This window comes from Cavia porcellus, unplaced genomic scaffold, assembly GCF_034190915.1.
Source record: "Cavia porcellus strain 051 isolate PalLab524CR breed Dunkin Hartley unplaced genomic scaffold, mCavPor4.1 scaffold_22, whole genome shotgun sequence".
Taxonomy (NCBI): domain Eukaryota; kingdom Metazoa; phylum Chordata; class Mammalia; order Rodentia; family Caviidae; genus Cavia; species Cavia porcellus.
Window position 1 is genome coordinate 4,800,819 of NW_026947505.1, and position 17,182 is coordinate 4,818,000.

At 41.6% G+C, this 17,182-nt stretch overlaps 1 pseudogene; it reads right to left on the minus strand.

The window, feature by feature from the left end:
* Positions 1-1,506: 1,506 nt before the first annotated feature.
* On the minus strand, positions 1,507-15,434 carry LOC100717172 (pre-rRNA-processing protein TSR1 homolog; annotated as a pseudogene).
* Between the last annotated feature and the right edge of the window lie 1,748 nt (positions 15,435-17,182).

Consider the following 17,182-nt stretch of genomic DNA (forward strand, 5'->3'; position numbering starts at 1 on the left):
AATGACTACCCACTGCCGTGTGCCGGGACCAGGACTAGGCAGAACCACGTGCCAAGCCCCAGGACTACCCTCCACTGCTTCCTGGGGCCCAGCACAACCTACCACCACCTGCCGAGGCAGAAGACTACCCACCACCGCCTGCCGGGCTGCAGGATAACCCACCTCCGCCTGCTGGGGCCTAGGACTGCCCACCACCGATGCTGGGCCCCAAGACTGCCCACCACTGCCTGCTGGGCCCCAGGACTACCCACCGCTGCCTGCCAGTTCCCATGCCACCCACCACCATGTTCTGGGCCCCAGGCCTACCCATTATCGCCTGCTGGGCCCCAGGACTACCCATTACCGCCTGCCGGGACCCAGGACTACCCACTGCCCCCTGCTGGGACCAGGACAAGGCAGATCCATGTGCCAGGCCCCAGGACTACCCACCGCCCCCTGCCAAGCCCCAGGACTACCCTCCACCACCTCCCGGGGCCCAGCACAACCCACCAACACCTGCCAGGGCCGAAGACTACCCACCACCAACTGCCAGACCCTAGACTAACCACCACCATGTGCCAGACCCCAGGACTACCCACCGCTACCTGCTGGGGCCGAAGACTAACCACCGCCGCCTGCCAGGCGCTAGGACTAGCCACAGCAACCTGCCGCGCCCCAGGATTACCCGCTGCCGCGTGCCAAGCCCCAGGACTCCCCATCACCCTGGGAGGGACCCAAGGACCACCCACCGCTGCCTGCAAGGCCCCAAACTACTCACCACCATGTTATGGGACCCAGGATTACCCACCGCCGCCTGCCAGGCCCCAAGACTGCCCACCACTGCCTGCCGGGCACCAGGAATACCCACTGCCGCATGATGGGCCCCAGCACTAACCAACCCAGCCTGCTGGGCCCCAGGATTATCCATTACCCCCTATGGGGACCCAGACTACCCACCCCCACCTGCCATGTCCCTGGCCTACCCAACACCACGTGTCGGGCCCAGGACTACCCACAGCGAACTGCCGGCCCCAGGACAACACACCGCCGCCTGCCAGGCCCCAAGACTAGCCACCGCCACCTGCCACTGCCACCTGCAGGGCCCCAGGACTAGCCACAGGCACCTGCCCGGCCCCAGGACTACCAACCACCGGCTGCCGGGCCCCAGGACTACCCACCACCGCCTGCCGGGCTCCAGGACTACCCACCGCCTTCTGCCGGGCTCCAGGCCTACCCACTGCCCCATGCTGGACCCCAGCACTACCCACCGCCAACTGCCGGGCCCCAGGACAACCCACCCCAACCTGCCAGGTTGCAGGACCACCCACTGCTGCCTGCTGGGGCCCAGGACTAACCAATGTCATCTGCCGGACCAAAGGACTACCAACCGTCGCCTGCCAGGCCCCAGGACTATGCAACAAAACCTTCCGGGACCCAGCACTACCCACCACCACATGCCGGGCTCAGGAGTACCAACCGCCACCTGGCTGATCCAGGACTACCCACTGACACCTGCAGGACCCAGGACTAGCGACTGCCAACTGCCACCGCTACCTGCAGGGCCCCAGGACTACTCACTGCCACCTGCCAGGCCACAAGACTACCCACCACCGCCTGCTGGGCCACTGGACTACCCACCCCCTCCTGCCGGGCACCAGGAATGCCACCGCCGCCTGCCACTGCCACCTGCAGGGCCCCAGGACTAGCCACAGGCACCTGCCAGGCCCCAGGACTGTCCACAACCGCCTCCCGGCCCCAGGACTACCCACCGCTGCCTGCTGGGCCCCAGGAATACCCACCGCCTTCTGCCGGGCTCCAGGCCTACCCACTGCCCCATGCTGGACCCCAGCACTACCCACCACCAACTGCTGGGCCCCAGGACAACCCACTGCCACCTGCCGGGGCCGAAGACTAACCACCACCACCTGCCAGGCCCTAGGATCCCTTCCAGAGAGGGAGTTGAATTTCATCAAAGAGGTGTTACATTTGCCATGAGCGTGACAGGAGGTGAAGGTTCTGGCCATAAGCACTGACAGAAGAGGCAAGCTCAGAGGACAACTAGTAATATTTGGAAAGCTAACTTGCACTAGGATGTCCTAGAATACTATTTTACTGTTTGTAGCTCATTGTTTGTATTCAAAATGGTTTGAATCTGCTATTTGTATTCATCAAAACCATCTCCATGCTTCCTCAGTACTGTAATCTTTTTTCTTCTCTGAATAACCCTGTGCTCAAAACCCTCTGAACATGGACTTAGATTGCATCCAAAGCTGTGGTCAAGAACAGGTACACAGGCAGCAGAGATCCTGGTTTTAAAAATGGTCCTTACTGATCTGTGTGACTTTATCATTTACTGCTTATGTAAACAATAAAAAGTGAAAGAAAATTTCCATGAAGTGGGTAATGTGAGAGAGAAAGCTGAGGAGAGAACCTGGAGGCCCCTGTGGACAAAAGGCATGTGATGGAGGGATGTGCTGTAGAAAGGAGAAGCCATGAGCAGAGAGGCCCAGGGATAATAATAATAAGTCCTTACACAACACTGACTGAAGCCAGTTAGGGTCACATTTTGTGCAATATCATTTAAATTTCATGATAATACAATGAGGTCAGCATTATTATTATCCCGTATAAGGAAACTGAGGCTCAAATAGGGTAAGTTACCTGGCCAAGACAGGAGAAGCAGGAATCAGGTAGTCTGGCTCTGGGGTCCAGGCACATGCTTGTTTGCAAAATAGCCTCTCCTGCAGGACAGTGAGCCAAATGGAGTAGGCAGGAGAAGAGGCAAGGCTACAAACCTCTAGAGGTGGTATGCGTGGAGGGTCTGCAGGTCCATGAGGCTGGAGAATACTGGAGGGCTTGATGAGGCTGGAAGAAGGCAGGGACTGGGCCAGAGTCTGGTTGGGAACACAGAGCCATATTGTGTAGCCTTCGATTGATTTTCTACCTGATCACTCAATTTTGCAAAATCTTCTGCCTTTTTATTCTCTGTTTCCTTCTATCTTTGATCCTTTAGAGAAATGAAGTTAACCATGTTAACCACATTAGTGGCCTGCTTAAAAGTCAAAGAAAATCTGGCCCAAAAGTAATGTACACAGGACTCTTCTTTCAATTTTTATTGTTTACATAAGCAGTAAATGATAAAGTCACACAGATCAGTAAGGACCATTCTTAAAACCAGCTGCCTGTCTACCTGTTCTTGACCACAGCTTTGGATACAATCTAAGTTTGTGTTCAGAGAGTTTTGAGCACAGGGATATTCAGAGAAGAAAAAAGATTCCGGTACTGAGGAAGCATGGAGATGGTTTTGATGAATACAAATAGCAGGTTCAAACCATTTTGAATAAAACAATGAGCTACAAACAGTAAAATAAGTATTCTAGGACATCGTAGTGCAAGTTAAGGAAGACACGAGTATCAATACAAACTGCTCTAGCTCCGATTCTCAAAGAATCCCCACTGTGTTCATAGGTGAGGATTCAGGCTGTGTATAGCGTGTGCTGAGGATGGAAGGTAGAAGAGCATGGTGTGGACAAGCTTGTAAGATAAAGGATGAGGACCTTCTGATGATAAGCCAAACACAATGTCCTTTTAAGACTCTCAGTTCCTCGTGTATCTGGAACAGAGGTCTAAGAAGTAGCTGAAGTTTATCTTAAAGGAAAAACCTGAGGTTATCGCTCTAAAATGAACTGAAAATCTTACACAAAAATTCTTTACTTAGATATAGGAGACATAGCTTATAAGGCTGTGTTCATTTTATTGTTGGTGCGGGATTTTTTCTATTGGCCATTCAAATACTATAATTATAAATGGAATTCTGATTATCTTATATTATCCAGTCTTTGATAAAAAGGCCTGTGTTAAAATTTTTATCTAGTGTACTACCTGAGAATTAAAGTGTTTCTGAAAACTTGGGAGAAGAGAAATTTCCATGTATGTATCCTGCTAACAAATACCCATCAAAACTAGTTGCAAGCCTATTCAGTGTCTTATTGACAACTCAGTTTAGTGGGAGTTTAACGAACTAATCAGTGTCATTCTCTTCCTTCTGGAAATCAGCCAACCAAGGATACACTCACTGCAATACCTCCTCCTCTGACTGCCAGCCGATCCACAGCTGTCTCAACTGACACTGCTCCTACCAATGATGTTAATCACTTGCACCTCTGAGAGTCCCTCAGTCCCTTAGCCTCAGGGTTCTGAAAAAATAGTGTATGAGAGCTGGTCTCTAGGGCTGACAAGGAACATTCATTAAATATTTAGGAGTCATTGGGCCGTTTGTTAAATCTTCAGTAGCTTGCAGTTAGGCCATGATGGGATTCAATATTTCTTCTCATGGATATTGGTAAGTGCTCTTCCTCCCCCAAAGCGCTGATTTGCCAGCCCACCACTGCCAAAAAATTTCAAGATCAGGTTCTGCCCTGCTGAGGCTCTGAGCTTGACCAGCACGGTTCTTTATTATCAGGAGCAAGACGCTCAACTCTGTCTTAGCGTTTCCCCATGCTTTGACATACCTACCCACTAGTGCTTTTATGTGGCTGATTTAAAAGGTTGGCAAAGGGGCTGGGAATCTAGCTCAGTGGGATAAGCACCTGCCTTGCAAGCAGGCGGTCGTGAGTTCAATCCCCGGTACCGATAAAAATGAAAAAGACAAAAAAATAAAAGGTTGGCAAGCAAAGGCCCCACCCCCACCCAAAGACCTTGAAGTTTCAGCATAAAGTAAGCATAGCTGAGGGACTAGGAAAGGGAAAGAACTTGAAGGAAGATATTGTCCTTGAGATCCAGCCTGCCTGGGCTCCTGAGAAGGGAGACTGAAGATAAACACAGAGAACGGAAGGGGTTTGAGGACAAACTCTGTCAGCTTCACTTCATTGTTTGGAGGGGCAGACTAGTATCTTTTTCTCTACCCACCCCAGTTTGTGGCCAAGACCCATTAATAAAGGCAGATTAATAGGAGAAAAGCACACATTTATTTCATGTCAATGTAACACAGCACAGCAGCTTTTTTAATTCAAAGAAGGTCAAAGAAATGCTTCCACTTGTGTGTTTTTTGGCTAGATCTGTCAGACAGTGGACAGCTGTTGGGACACATGATAGAAAAATGAAGACATAATCTAATGAACAAGCCAGGGGAGACTTTGCCGGGCCTGTTTGTTGAGACTCTTCTGTGCGTCACTTTTGCTGCAGACATGAGAATATTCTTTTCTCTGGGTATCAGGAGGCCATCTGTTGAATGGGGAGCTGATGATCTACTTTTGGGGAAGATTGAAGTATTTGTAGATTTTATGACCCGTCTCAGGGAAGAATGGGAGTGGGGAAATCAGAACTGTTGCTGCTCCTACCATTCTCCATCATGCCAAGGATGAACCCCACCAGCTTTAGAATAGCCTTGTTCTATTCAAGACCTGACCATCAGGGCAAACCCAGCCTCCTCAGGCCCGCCCACATTGGTGCTGCTAGCGAAATAATCACACAATACCCAGTTAGGGACTCAATGGCAAGAGGCCAAGCCAGAAGCAGCTCTGTGCTGAGGCAGCTGGCAAAGAGGATCTCTGAGGGCTGGGTGAACCCTGAAGTTGCTCCCCACCACTTTTGGCATCTGGTTGTGGAGACAGCTGTGTCACCTGCATCCTCAATTGCAGGAAGGGAGCAAGGGTGATGTGACCCAAACTGCCCTTATTCATTATTAGAAAATATTTAATTTCTTTGCAAAGATTTGTAAAAACACCAATGTGATTTATTTAGAAGTGTAGATGGAAAAACATCTCCACATTAGCTGGGAAAGGTAGAAATGACCTAGAATTTCTCAGCCACCTAACCTTAATTAGCAATTTAGAGGCCCCTTGGTGTGTTAAAGTAATGGAACAAGATGAATTGCTGTTGGCAGCAATAATGAACCTCAAATGTGCCAGCAAAGGATTTCTTCTGACAAGCAGGTCATGATGGCACCCAGTTGCTTTGGAACCTGGACTTCTTGGAGCTTGAATAAATTTGTCATCGGCACTCTTGATTGCTGTAGTGTGTAGGTAGAAAAACAGGAGTTTAAACAGCTGTTTTCTTTCCACTCTGGGCTGCAGTCTTGGGGCAAGTCAGGAGTTCAAGAGCTGATGGGGAGGAGTGCTACCTTTAGTTTTCACCCAGTGCCCTGCAGTTTCTGTTTCCTTCAGCTCGTCTGATTCTGTCTTACTGCCAGAGCTCACTGGGCTTCCAGCCTGGCATCCAGGCCACCTGCTCTCTGTGATTCTCCACTCCTCAGGAACAGGGAGACTTTCTGCCCTCTGAGAGGCTAAAGGAATGGTAGCTCTACTGTGTAGGCATTGGGGACCTACTCAGGACAAACCTACCCACAGGTGACAAGAATTTGTTATTTATTTCCAGGGAAATCACTTTTGTGCTATCAGCAATTGACACTAACACTCTGGAATGACTTTAACCTAGGGTCAAGTCCTGCGGTTCCCTAGATCACTCAGAGATTATTGTGTTAGGCTGCAAATACATATCAAGGCTGCTTTACTCAAAATTATTTGTTACTATGGAAATATAGACCTTCAGAGTCCCATCTTAAAGCATGGGAAGTGTCAGACTCCCAGCGTGGGGTGAATTGCCGGTCTGACTTTCGTCACCATCCTTTATATAGGCTCAGCCTCACTTTTTTCTTAGTAATTGGAAAATATTCTGTAAACACTTGAGTGCTTGTGTATCTCTATGAGTGTTAACCTTCACCTAGATTTCAGCTGTTATTAGCTCTTTCATGCATAGAAGAAAATATTGCAAAATATATCTCTCCAAGAATTTTAGTTTCTTCAACTGAAAGATTTTGCTACAAATTCCCAAATTAACCATTTCTGAAAGTTGAAATTCTCCAATAAATGATGTTACAACCATAACATCAGCTAATCAGAGGGATCAGAGTCAATTGATCCTACTCAAAGAAGAGAGTGGCAAATACTCGTCTTGTATCCCACAAATCAGGGGGTGGGGGACACATACGTCATATTGGGCAGTCATACATTGGGTTCTAGGAAAGTTGTCAATAAGGACCATACACACAACACTAGATGCATTTTTCCAAAGAAACAGTTTGTTAATATAATAACGATTCCGCCAACACATATCCACTCACACACACAAAATGTAGTGGTTTGACAGTTTCCTATTTGTTTCTTTAAGATGGCAATTGCTGAGCATTTTCATGAAAGATTCTGATAATAATATTATCAGTTTATATTATATTATTATATTTACTTAAGTAGGTGTTGCTTTCTATGGTGATGTGGTCCTCCGCACAGATTTCCATTAGACTGAAAAAAAAAAATTAAGGGCAGATTTGGTAGAATTATGTAAACTAACCATCTACTGATTGGATCCTGATGACATTTTCAGTCTGTACTGTCTGGGCAGCCTTCACAATGAAGCTTTCTTTGTCTTATTCAAAGTTCCCTGAAAAAAATCCAACTCATATCAATTCATTCTGATATAAAGTATGTTTTTTGCAATGGTCTCCTTTTGGTACCATTTGCCTTCTAGATTCTAGGAGTTGATAAAGTCCAACAACAAACAGAAGCCCAAGGTCAAATTAAGGCAAGTAAGGTGTGTGTGTGCATGTGTGTGTGTGTGTGTGTGTGTGTGTGTGTGTGTGTTACTCCATCCAAGTACTTTTCTCTTTTCAATCATTTTAATTGATTGAAGTCAGCATCATTTCTGCTGAAATCTTTGTAGTGTGGTTCAAAACTGTGTCTATCCAGGGATTTGAAAAACATTGTCAGAGGAAGAGTTGCCCAAGTTTGGATACATAGCCAACAATTCTGAAAATATTGGGAAGAGACATCTGGGGAGTTAACAGTAAGGTCTCCTGAGTTTGTAAAGCCTCTCAGGAAGTTTACAATGTTATTTGGTGGGATTCTCCCACTATAAGATAATTGAGCCTGTCCTTGATGAGTGTGCTAAACAGGTATTCCTTTTTATCTTCTGCAGTGCCTGCCTGTGGATTCACTATGTTCCTGCACATTTTTGCCATTTTTAAGTATCATGTCCCTATGATCCAGTCACTTCCCCAAAACCTATCCTATGAACACATGAGTGTTTAGGGGGGCATCTAGATATAAACCATAACCTCTGTATTCTGCGGGGCTTTTTTCTCCAAGTTATTCTGTCATTGATGTGTTAAAATCATCCCTTGTAACTATAGCTTTCTTCTTGGAAGCCTATGTTGAGGTCCTTTATTATAAGTGCAATTTCAGTATTTCTACTATGTTTTTATTATAAAATGACTTATTATCAAGAATACTTTAATTTCTCTTTCATCTGATATTAATATATTCATGTGGTGCATGAACTAATTTTCATTCTTTGTATTTTTTAGATGTATCTCATTAGTAATAGGAGTATTTGGTCCATTTGTATTAAGTATAATTATTCTTGCTTGCTGTTAAGAATTCAGTTATTTTTGTTTTTTCAGAGTAAATTTTTCCTTGTTGTTTTAATGTTTGATATTTCATTATTAAAAGGTGTATATCTTTTTTTTTTAATGTTGCTTAGAATTTCCTGGCCTCTTAAATCTGTAGGTTCTGGGAAAATTCCAGATGTTATTTTTTCCTTTTTTCTTTTTTCTTAGTAAATCTTTGCAATATATAATGAATGCATTCATTGTGAATAGTTGGTACGTGTACATGACAGATACTAATTCTTTTTACATCCTCTTCTCCTCCTGACTCCTTCCATATTTTGACACCCTTTCCATTTGCAAAGGATATATCTCCCTCTTAACCATTATATATCTTTTAATTTGCTTTTTCATTTATTTATACTTAGAATGTCTCATTCAAAATAAACCATGCAATATTTAATCTTGTATATCCTATTTAGTTCATTTGACATTGTGTATTCAAAGTGAATCCATTTTTCTGCAAATGACTCAAATGTATGCCTTCTTACAGCTGAGTGACACTGTACTCAACTGTGGTTTCAAGACCATATTGTCTTTTCATTCCTCTATTGATGAACCTAAAGGGTGCTTTCCAAGATGTAGTTATTATGAAGATGTAGTTATTATGAATTGTGCTTATATAAACATGAGTATACATATATCATTATCACTGATGTCTTTAACTCTTATGGACAGATGCCTAGTAGGGGAATAGCTGAGTTAAATGGAATCTCTAGTTTTAGTGCACATAGTAGTATCCTAGCTTACATCCCACCACAATGTAGGGTTCCTTTTCCCCTGCGGCCTCACCAGCACTTACCATTTGATTTCCTGATGATAGCCTTCTGCAGTAAGAGAGAATCTTGATATTATTTTAATTTGCATTTCTTTAATGTTGAACTTCTTTCATGCATTTGTATTTCTTCTGAGAAATGATTATTTTAGAGGCTCATTTTTGAGCTGGGTTTTTATTTGGGGAAATCTAACATTTTTAAGTTCTTTACATATTCTTATTAATACTGTCAGTAGTGTAGCTAGCAAAATTTTTTCCTCGTCATGTAGGTTGTTTCTTCACTCTGTTGTTTCATTAGCAGTGCAAAGGTTTTAAAATTTGACATAATTCCATTTGTTAATCCTTTTTTGAAAAAAAATGTTGATTCTTCATGTTATTTCTTGTTCATTTGGCCTAAGCCTATGATGTCAAGAATTTTTATTTATCTTCTAGCAGGTTAAATGTTTCTGTTTTAGCATTTAGATATTTGAGTTATTTTAATTTTAATTTAGTATATGATGAGAAATAGCTGCTGTGTGTGATGGCCAGTTTCCCAGTACCATTTGCCAAAGAGGCTATCTTTTTTCCAGCAAATATTATTGGACCCTTTGTCAAACATCAGATGGCTGAATGTGTCTGGGGTTGTTTCAGTATCCTTTATTCTGTTCCATAGATTCACATGTCTGATTTGTGTTGGTATCATGTTGTTTCTTATCACTGTAGGTTTGTAATATAACTTGAAGTCTGGGATTGTGATGCTTCCTGCTTTGCTCTTGATTTCTTTTAGTATTCTAGGTCTCTTCCAGTTCCCTATGAATTTTTAGATTATTTTCTCATTCTGTAAAGAACATTGTTAGGATTTCATTAAATCTATGGGATTGCATTCAATCCAGGATTTAGCTCAGTGGCATAAGCACCTGTCTGGCAAGTGTGAGGTTGTGAGTTTGATCCCCTGTACCAAAAGACAAAAAAAAAGTAGCTTTCTCAATCCAGTTTTTGAAGTATGACCATTTTGATAATGATGGTCCTGCCTATTTAGGATCTGAGAATGTCCTTTCATTTTGCAATACCTTCTTTGATCTCCTTTTTGGATACTGTAGTTTTCATTGTAGAGGTCGTTCACATCCTTGGTTAGGTTAATTTCTAAGTATTTATTTTTTCTTAGTGCTATTGTAAATGGTATTATTCTCCCAATTTCTTTATTAATGGATTCTTTATTGGTTACAGAAATGCTATTGATTTTTGTGTGTTTTTGTATCCTGCTATATTGCTGAATTTTACTATTAGTTCTAAGAGTTTTTTGGTGGAAATTTTTGAATCTTCTATGTAAAAAATTATGGAATCCAAAAATAATGATAATTTGAATTCTTTCATTCTTTCTTCTACATATCCATTTTATTTCTCCCTTGAATGATTGCTCTAACTAATGGTATGAATACTATATTGAACAGGAGTTGTGATAGTGGACATCTTTGTTTTGTTTCTGATTTTAGAGGGAAAGCTTTTGACCATTCTTTATTCAATATGATATTGGCCATTGGTTTGTCATGAATAGCTTTTATTAGATTGAAATAAGGTCCTTCTATGCTTACATTCTTTAGTGCTTTTTATCATGAGTGAATGTGAATTTTATCAAAAGTTTTTATGTATCTACTAATATGATCTATTTTTATATCTTCATACTTTTGTTTTTGCTCCTCTGCCCAAATTCCCCCAAAGTCTTCAAAGATTACACTTAACTGAATGTTAGCTCCTTTAAGAATTATTTGCTAAATTAACCTTAGTAGTTCTCTTTCATTAGAGTCCTGTAACATTATACCAGTCTAGATCATGATTATGTATGCATTTCCCATAAGCATGTCACTTTCCCATGTAATATGTTAGCCTTTAGGAGCAAGGACAATGTGCTTTTCTTCTTTTCCATCACACTGACAGAGTTCTGACTCACAGAAGTTTGCAATGAATGTTTGTTTGAACTTAAACTTGTTGACTTACTAAGTCTAGCAGGCACATCCTGGGGTGTGTCTATTTCTTCTGGAAACATCTCTTCCACCCTTTCTTTTTTTTCCACACTTTTTTTATTTTGAAGATAATAGCACCAAATGAGACAAAACAAAATAGAGTCAATCACAAAAGGATCAACATAGTACATGACTTAAAAACAAATATAAGGAAATCAATAATGGCTACCATAATGCCTCTTGTTATCATCAAAAGAGTTGCCTGGCATCAGGCATTATAAAATTGAACAAAACAGTACAGAACAAAACCAATAAAAATAAAACATTGGAGACATTATAGGACTTCAAAAGAAGATAATAGTCCAACCAGAATGGGTATTGCAGTGTATCTTATTGTCTTCAAAGTAGTTGCCTTTATCACCAGATCTGATACTAGCAAACAAAACAGAATAGAATAAAATCAGTCAAAACAAAATAGTGAAATAAATACAGGGATCCATATCAATCCAATAGGAAATAAAAAATGGTTATCATAATACATTCTGCCATCTTTGGAATAGCTGTCCATGCCATCAAATCTAATACAAGTAGACAAATTGAAACAGGATAAAACCAAACTAAACAGAACAATGAAAACAGCATGGGTTTCAAATTAAGATAATAAATTAACAATGGCCACTGCCTTCCCTTTTTAGACAGTTCCTCCCCTTTCACTTTCATGGGATGTACTGTACACTTTGGATCCCACTAACTCCTTTAGTTTTATATTAGGGAGGCAACCCACTATTCACCTAAGTGATTCTGAACATTTTTACCCCTGAGCATGATCTCAAGCTGTATTCACTTGTCTACAAGTGCCTCAAGGTTTTCTTTCTTTATAGCTGAGTAGTTTCCCACTGTATAAAAATGTCATGGATTTCTAGCCAGTCTGCAGCTGATGGGCAAGCTACCGTCGCTTTGTTTTGTTTTTTTTGTCACATAGAGCATTGTTTTCTCATCTTTGACTTTCAGGCTATAAACCCCCTTTTGGGTTAAATGTATTTCTTATATAAAGCATATTGATAGACCCTATCTCCTGACTCACTTTGCCTTTGTTTCCTTTTATGAATGAATCAAGGCCATCTATATTAGTGATTATGGCTAACCTTCTCTGCTTCATCTCTGCCATGCTATTTTTCTGCCATTGGTTGTGTACTTTTCCCCTTCATTCCACTGTGCTTCATTCAATGAGCCTCCTCTGCCACTGTTGCTGAAACCATGGTCTTTCTCTCTCTCTCTCTCTCTCTCTCTCTCTCTCTCTCTCTCTCTCTCTCTCTCTCCCTCTCTCTCATGTCCTTCCATATTTTTTGTAGGGTTGGTTTGGGGGTCATGAACTCCTCTAGTTCCTCTTTGTCATGGAAGTATCTTGTTTCCCCATTAATTTTGAGAGATGGTTTTTCAGGGTACATCAATCTGGGTTGGAGGTTATTTTCTTTCAGAACTTGGAATACTTCACTCCAAGCTCTTCTTGATTTGAAGGTTTGTGTTGAGAAGTCTGTCGTGATTCTGATGGGTTTTCCTTTAGAGATCATCTGTTTCTCTTCTCTGACAGCTTTTAATGTTCTGTTCTTGTGATGAATTTCTGGGATCTTGATTATTATATGTCTGGGTGTAGATCTATTTTGGTTATAGCTGGCTGAAGTTCTGCATGTCTCATTTATCTGAATATTATTTCCTTTTCCTATGCTTGGGAAGTTTTCTTTAATTATTTCTGTAAATAGCCTGTGTATTTCATTTGTATTTACCCTTGCTTCTTCACTCACATTTTTTATTCTTAATTTATAGTTCCTTTAGTCATCTTCTAGCCTTCGTATTGTTACTTCCTGATTCCTTGTTATTTTTAAGAGATCTTTCCTTTCATGATCGCAAGCTGAAAACCTGTCTTCAAGATTTGGTAGTCTATCTTTAGTTTGTTTCAAGAAGTTTTGCCAGCTTTCAATAAAATTTTTAATATCCTGAAAATCTCTTTGAATCTGCTTCATGTACTCTAAATTTTTTATATTCTTCATTGAAGGTTTCCCTCCTTTTTCTATGCTCCTCTATTCTTCCATCTGTGTCTTCTATAGAGGTGCTTAGCAATTCTTTGATTATGTTTCTCATTTTTTCTTTAACCTATAATAGTATTTCTATTCTAAGTTTTTTAATAGCTTCTTGAAGTTGTTTCTTTATTTCAGTTGCTGTTGCTTCAGAAATTGCAGGAGTGTGGCTCCCAATGTCTTCCAGGTTTACATCTCCTGGACCAGTACTGCTTGGGTTGGAGACCAGAGACTGCATTTTGCTTCTTCCTCTTGTCATATTCCTGTCTTCTCCCAGACAAGTGGGTGGTAGAGTCCCCAGACCTTCCTGTATTGGTTATAATTACTCTGAAGCATACTGGCTAGGGATTTCTGCTGATTACTGCTTTTCCCAGCAGCTCCTGGAGTGTAAGCAGGGGTGGAACAGGCACTCACCACCAGCCGGTGAAGTTCTCTGGTCTGCTGCTCCCCTCTGCTACCACGTCACCCCAGAGAGGCCTTTGGGCTTGCCAGCCACCAGCTTCACTATGACTGTGTGTCTCCAAGTTCCAGCAGTGCTTCTGGCATGGTGGTTCCAGCTCTGGTGAAAGTGCTGCCAACTCCTGCCTTCTTCTGTTTATGTTTTTCTTTCTTTGTTTTTCTATTCTCTCTGTGGGTTTTAATTCTCACTTAAGTTTCTTAAGTGAGAATTAACACAACAGGTTGAGGAGACCCGTTTCCTTCCTTCTTGTCTTCTCCAGAATGCTATATTCCAGTGTCTGGACTATTTCTCTCAGAGATGCTGTGTACTCTGCTGCTTACTGTTCCACCCTCTTTGTGACCCTCCCTTTCTTACTTATATTTCTCCAACATTTTTTCCTCAGCCTTTTCATCCATTTTCTCATCATACAGATCATCATAGTTTCACATTTCTCCACTTCTTCTTCTTCCCTACTTTCATACTGAGATTCCTCTTCCTTAAAATCCTCATGTTCTATATCATCAGTCATCTCCTTCCCCACCACTTTTACCGCCTTCATCCAAAATCCACTAAACTTGGTAACTGGATGTTCCTTTGGGAACCTTCTTTACCACCTTGAAACTTTCCTTCAACAAGTCATTTGCCTCATTCAGCTCCTCCTCAGTGGGCCAGGATTGCTCCCCTTCCACTGGTTCTGGGATAACTTCTGTTTGCAAAGACTCTTGAATGTCAGAGTCTGCCTTTGTCATGACCTTAAGGTGTTTCATATCAACTACAGCATCTGTAGCACAAACCTCCTTTGTCATGCCTGGATCCTTCTGAGAGTTAATCACTCTAGGATTTAAAAGGAAAGGGTCCACAGGGGTATCAATCTGTTTCTTTTTAAAATCACCATCTCCAGCGATATGCAGCAAGCTATTTATATTCAAAGTCTGCCTGTGCACATAGCCTGAGATTTTCAAGGTGCCCACCAAGTTATTCTCTTCATTAGGTACAAAATCCGCAGCATAGGCAAACAAGTAGGCTTGCCAATCTCCAAAAGCAAGATGTCTTTGCTTTTGGTTAGCCAGCTGCCTAAGCAGCATCCCTGCCTCTTGCTGAATGTCTAACAGGAAGAGTTTATCATCAGGAAAATACTTCTCCACTACTTTACTTAGCTTCTTTCTGGAATCTACCAGCCTCTTAGGTGGGAGGTCAGAAACCCCTTGAACAGCTAGTGTATAGGTAGGGAGGCCCTGAGCAGAGGCAGAAAAGAGATAATCCCAAGTGCTGTCCCAGTCTTCTAGTGGGTCAAAGAGGAATAAGATGGTATCAACCACTTTAGCCACGTCTAACACAGTATGTAGATGCCCTGGCTTTGCAGATGTGAAAAAAAAAAAAAACACCAATGTTTCAATTATGCACAGCAGCATAAAGCACTGAGTGTTCTCCCATTTCTGCAGGAGCACTGTTCTCATGTTCCTATGCTGAAGCAAGTGAGGGGCTTCAGACAAAGAAATTCTGTTATACGAAGGCACCACCAGCACCTGATGAGTTGCCGCTAGCTGTCTCTTCTCTGCCAGAACTGCCTCCTTGTTATGGTTTCAGAGCTGGCTGGCACAATGCTTCTGTTCTACTCTGCTGAGTTCTTTTCTCACCTTCACAGGACTTGCAGTTCTACATGGTCTTTGCCATCCCCCTCTGCAGATCCTGGACTCCCCATAGCCACCCTCACCCCCATCCCATGCCGCATGCCTTTATGAGCTTTACTATGTTGCTTGTGGCGGTCAGATGGGTGCGCTGCCATGCTGCGGCTCATGTGCACCAAGTCCATTCATACAATTGTTGTTCTTGCTTCTATTTATATGATATATTACGTTTACTGATTTGTGGATGTTGAACCATCTTTTCATCCTTGGGATAAAACCTACTTGGTCATGCTGCATCGTCTTTTTTGATGATTTGCTGCATTCCATTTGCTAGTACCTTAAGGATTTCCTTTTTACCTTTACGATCATTAAAGGGATTGTCCTTTAGCTTTTTTAGTTGGGTCCACATTTGATTTTGGAATTACAGTAATTCTTGCCTCTGTGGATGAGATGGAGTTATTTTTTCCCTTTCAGTTTCACTGATGAGTTTAGGCATACTGGTGTTACACTGTCCCTGAAGGTCTTGTAGAATTCAGCAGTGAATCCTGTAGATCCTGGGCTTTTCTTAATAGGGTTTTGTTGTTTAATTTGCTTCAATTTCATTTTTGTCTGTTATTGTATTGTTCAGATTTTTTTTGTCTTCTTGGTTCAGTTTTGGTAATTCATATGTGTTTAGGAATCTATCCACTACTGCAGTGGATAGATTGTCCAAGTACAATCTTTCATGGTAGTTACTAATGATCTGGATTTTGGTGCTGTCCACTGTGAATTCAAATACTGCCTCTGCTACATTCTCCTTTTCACCTCTTGATTATGAAAAAATTATATTAGACATCCTTACCATGCTCCTTTTTTCCTGTTTTCTATTTCATCTTTCAACTTATTCATATTTTCTTTTTATTTTCCAGTTCATTAATTTTTCTTTTAAGTAATTTACTGCTAATAAATTTATCCATTAAGCTCTTAATTCTGTTATTGGTCAGTTCTACATATCCTATTTTTTCTTATTTCCTCATCACATTTTATTCTTTCATGTACCTTATAGATTTGTGTTTGTCTTCTCCTCCCACTCTGAATACAATAACATAATTGTTTTATCTTCTGAACCTAACAATTCTAGTATTTGGAATCTTTAGCCATCTGATTTTATATTTTTTATTGATTCTGCTACTTCTTGTTCAAAATTTTTTGTTTCTTTAGGTGCCTGATTACATTTGGTGCTAGTAAGTATACTTGAGTTTATTTGTATATTTGCATTTTATTCTGCTAACCAGTTGGGGCATTTTCAACCAAGACCACTTTACTCTAAGTTCAAATTTGAGGCAGGACATACCAAAATGATATAGGCCATTGAGGGCTTGCATTTTAATAATTCTTACTTTTCTGAAGGATAGAGTCTCAGGCTCCAAATTGTTAGCTTTCCCATTGTGTGTAGGCCTGAATTATGATTTTGGTTTCCCTTGATCACTGAAAATACAAAAATGGAAATTCAAATTATAAGGATTAGCAGAAACAATCAGGGAAAATGTAACTTCTATGCTTACCTCTGTAGGTTTATATTTTCCCTTCAATTTGAGTCTGTTAATTTTTTTACTAGTTTGTCAGTTCAACTGTTTAAAAAAGAAAGCTTCCAAAAACACATTTGGTGATCTGAGTGACTTTCATCAGGTAGAGAATTGTCTCAAATAACCTAATCCACCATTAGGGGAAATTTGAAAGCCTCATCTTTTTGTAGGTAAAGATTGTTTTTTCTGGATTTATAACAAGTCTAGAGTTAAAGAATAGTCAAGATCAGTGGTCAGGATTCTGTAGATCTACTTCATTTTTGTTTCCTTCTTCCCCTTCGTCCTCCTCCTCCTCTTCTTTATCTCTGTCCCTGTTCTCTCCTCCTGCCTTCCTTTCTCCT